Raw genomic sequence first — 7830 nt, 5'->3', positions numbered from 1 at the left:
TTCTCAAATACCTTTTGTAAATGGTCAATATGTTCTTCTCGTAGAAGAGAGTGTACACAAATATCATCCATATATATTTCTAAGAATATTCTCAAGTATTCTTTGAACACATGAGTCATTAACCTCTGAAAGGTAGCTGGAGCATTGGTTAAGCCAAAAGTCATAACTCAATACGCATATATTCCCCATTCTGTGGCAAACCCTGTTTTGTGTTGATCCTCTATTGCAATTGCCAGTTGATTATACCCTGAAAACCCATCTAGAAAGGAATAAGCCCGTTTCTCGGCCACCCTCCCAAGTACATGTTCTGTGATCGGCAAGGGATAATTATCCCTTATGGTGGCTGCATTTACTTTTTTGAGGTTCACACACACTCACAACTTTTCGTTCTTTTTGGGGACAACCACAATGGGTGACACCCAATCTGTATGCTCGATTTTGTAGATGAATTCAGCATCCATCAGCTTGTCAATCTCCTCTTTGATTCCTTTAGCGAATGTGTCATTATATGTATAAGGACGTTGTTTGCTAGGTTTGGCATCGAATTTCAATGGAATTGTATGTTGGTATATCGATGGATAAAATCCTTTGAGGTCTTTGTAGGACCATGCAAACACATCTTTATACTTCTTGAGAAGTTGTGTTAATTGTTCTTCTTCTTCAGGCTCTAAATCAGTTGCGATATAGACCGGCTGAAGCTTTTCACCTGGTTCAGTGAGGTCTATCCGTTTTGCATTTTCCGGCCCATCGTAAGATTCCTGCTTTATTCTTTCCCTGACTAGTGGTGTCATTATGATTTTTCTATCTTGGATGGTGAATTTTCGATAGTGGGATGGTACATTTATGTTTCCTTTTTTTTACTTCTCCTTACCATCACTTTCTCCCTCAGTAGTCTAAAATGACCCATGTTTAACCCAAAATTGGCATTTGAAAGGGTTTAATGAGATGCGATACAATTTTCACTTTTCAAACACTTTTTGTAAACATGATAGATGTTATTTCCAAGAGGAATAAACACAAAGTTCATCTAAGAAAGCTTTGTAAAACTCCCTTAAATATTCCCTAAAAGCAGTGTTTATCAATCTTTGGAAGGTAGCAAGGGCATCGGTTAAGCCAAAAGCCATAACACAAAATGCGAACACTCCAAATTTGGTTATAAAAGCAGTTTTATCTTGGTCCTCTAGTGCAATTGTGGTTTGATTGTATCCAGAGTACCCATCTAAAAAGCTATAAGCTTCCTTCCCTTCAACTCTTTCAAGCACATGTTCCAAATATGGCAAGGGGTAATGGTCCCTCCTAGTGGCGGCATTGACCTTCTTGAGATCCATGCACACTCTGAGTTTCCCATTATTTTTTGGCACAATAACTATTGGAGACATCCACTTTGAGTGCTCAATAGGATATATGAATCCAAATTTGACAAGATTTTCAATCTCTTCTTGAATAATTTTTGCATACTTTGGATTCATTGGGTAGGATCGTTGTTGGATCGGTTTAGACATGCTATTTATGGGGATTGTGTGTTGCACCATGGAAGGTGGAACACCTTTCGTATCATGATATGTCCAAGAAAATATATCCTTGAATTCCTTGAGAAGCTCTTTAAGTACATATTCCTCAGTCTCTATCAGATCTTGGGCAATAAAAACAGGTTTCGACTCCTCACTTGGGTCTGCTAACTCTATTTCCTTAACTATCACCAGACCATCATAAACTCTATTACTTCCATAGATAGGTGTTCTTTAGGCCTTTGTATACACAAACTTACACTCCTCCATGGTGTAGGATTTAAAATTCTTAGGTGCAGGATGTAAGTCTTTGGGGTCTTGTTGTTTTGTGGACTGTGATTTCTCTTTTTAGCTTCCTTTTGTTATTGAGCTAGCTCTCAATTTTGTCGTCTCCTTATGGGACGGCTCAACTTTTGGCTTCTCTGTAGACTCTAACTATGAAATATCAATGGGTTGTGGACTGCACCACATGATGCTTTAAAGGTATTCTCCCCAATCATCTACCAACTTTCAATGAGCATCCCATGCCCCTATATAATTAAGCCATTCTACTGTACATTTCTTTTCATTTATCCTAGCACGCACATTTGCTCGATATCGTCGCCTCTACTCCTCTTGTCTAATTTTTGATTATGGCCTTTATCCATAGAAGAGTGACTAGATGAGTCACTACTTGTGTCTTTCCTCTCTAGGATAGGTTTTCATCTAGGGTACGATTGGGCCCTGAAGGTTCGTCCCCGCATTTGCACCAAAATTTAACTTAGATTCTTTGTCCTCAGAGTCAATTTCAATTGATGATTCCGACTTCGAATCGTGTGGGCTATAATCTTTTGAGATGCTACTAGTCCCAATGTCAGTCAAGCCTTCATCTAGTAGGTCATCAGAAGATATATGCATTGCTCTTATCAATATTTAAAGGTACGAGTGGTGGCATTTCATCCCCCTTAGGTGTTACCCAGGTCATCCCTCAATTTCCCCAAGTATCTATGGTTGATGCTAGGTGGACCTTATCCACATTGTCAAACTCATTCATCCCAGGTAGAACATCCATATAAGGGGAATCTTCCCCAACATCAGTTTCCTTTTGTGTAACAATACTGCAATGGGGCCGAGCCAATTGTGGTGTCAGATCTATGATAAATTATAAATATGTTTCCTAGAGGATATGCTCAACCAGTTACAAGATCAACTCGAGTGATAGAGTCTTGGAACTGCAAGTAGACATGTTTTTTAGACCAGTCATGCACCATTTTTGCTTCCCTCATGAAAGGACGTCCTAAGATCATCTCAAATGACATAGTGTCCTAGGCAAAGACAACAGCCCAAAGAAGGTTTTGTTAATAGATGTATTTGGTGTGATAGTACAGACCATGTAAGAAGGGATTGTGATAGTTTCAGTGATGCTTTGACAAAAGATGTTTTCTTTTTTAAGGATAGTAAAATCTACTTAAAAGAGACACGTCTACCCTTGAGAACTAAATTTGGGAAGGGGGGAATGCAAACCTTAGTTGAAGATATGGCAACTAACCATGCCGCCTCTTCAACTTAGGCAGCTACTTATGGAGTAAAACTTGAGCATCTTAGTGATGAAGAGGTGAGTGACCATCATGGTCAAATTTGACCAAATGTCATGCCATTAGCTAAAAAGGGAAAGCTTACAAAAGAGATTCTACATGAAGCAGGTGATTGCATACGTCTAGAAACACGATGGAATGATCCAATGGACTCATTGTCAGTGCATGCCTACATTACAAAATGCCAACAAAATGAGGCTATTGTAGAAGAGAAGTGCAGACGTGAGAATGCTGATGAAGGACCATCAAAAAGAGCTTCTAGAAGTGGGGGAAGAAGCGACTCAATGCCTTTACAAACACCCCCAACACAAGGAGCGTCTCCACCTGAAGTACTCATGGAGGATTCTACAACAGGAAAGAAAAAAAGAGCCAACAAAAGGTAAGACAAAAGGCTCAACTTATAAACTACAATCTGATATTGAGGTTGCTACAAATTTAAAGAAAGTGTTGGAGGAAAGGATTTTGGATAGCAAGATTGAGTTCACTCTGGGAGAAGTCCTTGTCAATGCAAAGCGTGAATTCCACAAGGAGATCATTGACATCATCAAGAGAAAGAGGCAAACTCTTGCTGAGGTTGCTCGTCCACAGGTTGAGATGGAGAAACCTTGAAGATACAAGGGATGTAGTTGCGAAATAAGGAGGATGATGGAGATGTGGTGGGATGCTACCAATCTAGTGGGATAGTGAAGCAAGTGCATTTATCAAATGATGATGAGGAAGTTGAAGCTATTCCTAGGAGCTACTATTCATGAAGTCACTGGGCAAGGGCTACTACAGAAACTTTGGTCAAGGTACGTGATCTTGAAGATCCATTTGTTGCCTTGATAGACCATGGTTTATAAATAAACATAATGTCAAAGAGTCTCTACAACAAGTGTAAATGGCCGTGGTTAGATGGTGAAAGTGGCAAACAATTCATTCGGTGAATTGTATGCAGCATGTCCAGGTGTGAAGATGACACTAGGTGATGTAAAAATTGACCAAAATTTTTTGTACAGGATACATCTTCATATCATCTCATCCTTGGACCATAGGGAAATGATGGGTTTTGGCCAAGTACCATTGTATAGTAGGATTGCAATGATACAAAAAGAAAAAGGGTCTCGCTTGATCCAAAAATAGGTGAAACTTTCTCAACGGGCTCCTTGGTAACAAGGAATGGATCAGTATGTTTTACAAAACTTGAAGATTTGAAGAGATGTGAGAGGCAATATGTACATAATGTACAAATAGGCATGAAAAAGAGTGGGTTGCTAGAGCCTACTGAAAATGTTTTGGGCTTGTGTGAACAAGTTTCTTTTGTAGATACTATGGGTGAGCTTGATGCTATAATGGAGTTTATTTTGCATCTTGAAAATGAAGTATGCTCTATGGAAATGTATCAAGTGATAGAAGCCTTTAAAGAGAACCAAACAGTTGGACCAAAAGTTTATGTTGAAACTAAATACAAGAGTGTAGCAAAGAAGGTGAAACCTGTAGCTTCATCCTTACCACCCAACAACAAGGAAAAGATTGAGCAGGCTTCTTTGCAACCAAGTTTGATGAATCCTAAAAAGATTGGGTATACCTTCACAAAGGAGTATTTTCAAGAGTTGCAGATTGGTTGCGAGGAGTTTCTAACGCAAAAGGAGACAAAGTGCTTCAACGAAATGCTTTCAAAGCATGGTAAGGCTTTTGCATTTGAGCCACATGAGATAGGATGTGTTGATCCTTCTATTGTAGCTCCTATGGTAATTTTTACAATACCTCATGTGCCTTGGAATCTGTGGCCTATTCCAGTTTCAAAGGCTCATTTGCCCAAGTTAGTAGAGCTATTGAATGAGAAGATCAAAATGGAAATTTTGGAGCCTTCTTGTGCTCCATACTCAAACAGGTGGTTCCCAATTACAAAGAAGAATGGAGCTCTATGCTTCATCGAAGATATGCAACTAGTAAACAAAGTGACAATTAGAAATGTAGGTACATGACCGATTGTGGATGAGTTTGCAAAGGCGTTTGCAGGGAGGGCAATCTACTCAATGGGGGATCTCTACTCAGGGTATGATCAATTTCAGCTTTTTGCAATAGAAAGCAGAGACTTGACAACCATGAGGACACCTATGGGTTTGGTAAGGATGTGTACCTTGCCGCAAGGAGCAACCAACTTGGTTTCACATATGTTGAATGGGATGAATAAGGTCTTACGCGACTTTATTCCTCAAATCCCAATGCCTTTCATTGATGATTTCCTATCAAAGGATGTGAAGAAAGTGATAAACATGAATCTTTTTTGGATCTCAAGAGATGTCGCAGGTTTGTGGTAAATCACATAAATGATTGTGATAAAATGTTGTCTAGGTTGGAAGAAGTGAATCTTACGTTGTCAGGGGAAAAGTCTATGTTTGGTGTCAATGAAGTGTTCATTGTGGGGCACATGTGCAGGCCATATGGTAGGAAACCTTGTCCAACAAAGGTAGATGCCATCCAAGGAATGAAAGAAACATGCACTAGCATCACTGAGGTTGGAAGGTTTCTGGGAGCATGTGTCTTTTATGTTATTTGGATTCCACATTATGCACATGTAGCTGATTCTCTTTATCAACTACTTAGAAAGAATCAAAAGTTTAAATGGACAAAAGCACATGTAAAAGCCATGAAAAAGCTAAAGGAGTTGCTCGAGTCAGCACCAAGTTTGAAAAAGGCGGACTACTCGTTTCTCCCAAGATGAACTACTCGTGGGATTATCTCTGCACTGTTGCTTCCACCAAAGTTTGGCATCTCCACTGAGACGGAACATACCCAACATTGTTTGGTTTTTCTGAGCAGTTTCTTTAGTTTTAAAATAGTCGTCCATAGCATCTAACCATGCTTCGACATCTCGCTCTAAATTGGGTCTCTCTCCCTTGAAAGTAGGGAGTTGAACTTACTTTAGTAGTATTTTTTTCTCTTGAACAACAGTGTAAAGGCTACTTACATGAGTATTTGCATGATATTAAATGAGTGGAATTTAGTACCAAATGAAATCTCTCTTACTTATGCTTTTAACTTATTTGCATACAAGATGAAGACAATTGCCAAGCCATAAACAAAATTTCTTATAGCATACCCATGATAACCATAGTGGTGACGACAATCCTATACTAGAATCTTGTGGACTTTGGGTGAATCAGATATAGGATCAAAATATACAACATATTTTGGTCCATTAAAACTAGGGCCTACACCTATGGGCCTAATTCTATCTGGGTAGATTACTTTAGACACCTGATCAAACACCCACTGATTTTGTGATACTTGGACATCATCTATTAGAAACGTTTCCTCTAGATTCTCCATTCCAATGAGAAAGTATACTTCAATTACTTGAAGATCTTTGGCCCATTTGAGTCTCCTCATAGTTAGTTCTAAACCTTTTAACTCTCCCTCATCAATGAAAAAAAATCCACCAGATCCTAACCAGTTGATCCTCCAAGTGGAAGGAGAAAATATCTTATCTAGCCATTTCATCATGCTTTTTCGCATTGAATAGTGTCGGGATAGGCAAGGTCTCATAAACCTAATGTTGAAATCCATGGATTTGCGGTAGGCCTGATGGAAATCTTCTTGCAAAGATGGGGATAATTCTCTCTCTTTCTTTCTCTCCGTCTTTTTAATTAAATATCTGTTTGATTGAACTCGTCAAGATCACTTATTTCAACCTAACACCTTAAACTTTTCCCTAGGTCCAAGACTTTAATTAACACACGCTCTGATACCACTTGTGAGATCCCCAACCCGCCAATACCAAGATCAGGATGGGATCCTTGACAGATAAAAATCTATACTAGTTTTCTAACCTTGACATACTTATCACGGTAATTTTAACATGTAGTCTAACTCTAATAAATAGCATGTAATCATATAAAATGGTTTACTAAATTTTCCCTTTAGTTTTTAGCTAGAATTAGTATAATTTGACTAAACTAAATATCTATACTAAGATTTTAACCTTGACATAATTATCACAGCTCCTTTATGATGTAATAAAGCTTTAAAAAATAGCATGTAATCATCTAACATGATTTACTAATTTTTCATCTTTAATTTTAGCTAAAATTAGTATAATTTTCTAACCTTGACATAATTTTCACGGCCTCTTAGTCATGTAATCTAACTCTGATAAATAGCATCTAATCATCTAGCATGATTTACTAATTTTTCCCTTTACTTTTTTTATCTAAATTTAGTATAATTTGACTCAAATCAATATCTGCACTGATTTTCTAGCCTTGACATAATTATCACGGTCTTTTTATCATGTATTCTAACACTGATAAATAGCATGTAATCATATAACATGATTTACTAATTTCTCTCTTTAATTTTTTCTTAAAAACAGCGTTTTTCACGGGTTTCCTAAGATGTTTTTTAACTCAAAAAATTATCTGAAAGCTTTTTAGTCTAATTTGCTAATTTCCCCTTTTACGTTTCTCTTAAAAACAATGTTTTTTTACTAAGATAATTAGCTAAACTAATTATCTGTGGTTAAAATAATTATCCTAGCGTGCCTAAAATATGTTTTACCTCTGAAAATTATCTCAAAGCTTTTTCGTTTAATTTTCTATTTCCCCCCTTTAATTTCACCTTAAAAACATTGTTTTTATATTAAGATAATGATTTATAGTAATAGTCTGTGGTTAAGATAACTATCATGATTTTCCTAAGATGTATGTTACCTCTGAAAATTATCTCGAAGCTTTTAGTATAATTTGCTATCTTCCTTCTTTAAT

Source organism: Adiantum capillus-veneris, chromosome 18, assembly GCF_014529385.1.
Source record: "Adiantum capillus-veneris isolate H3 chromosome 18, ASM1452938v2, whole genome shotgun sequence".
Lineage (NCBI taxonomy): Eukaryota > Viridiplantae > Streptophyta > Polypodiopsida > Polypodiales > Pteridaceae > Adiantum > Adiantum capillus-veneris.
Note: the sequence above shows the minus strand (reverse complement) of the source record.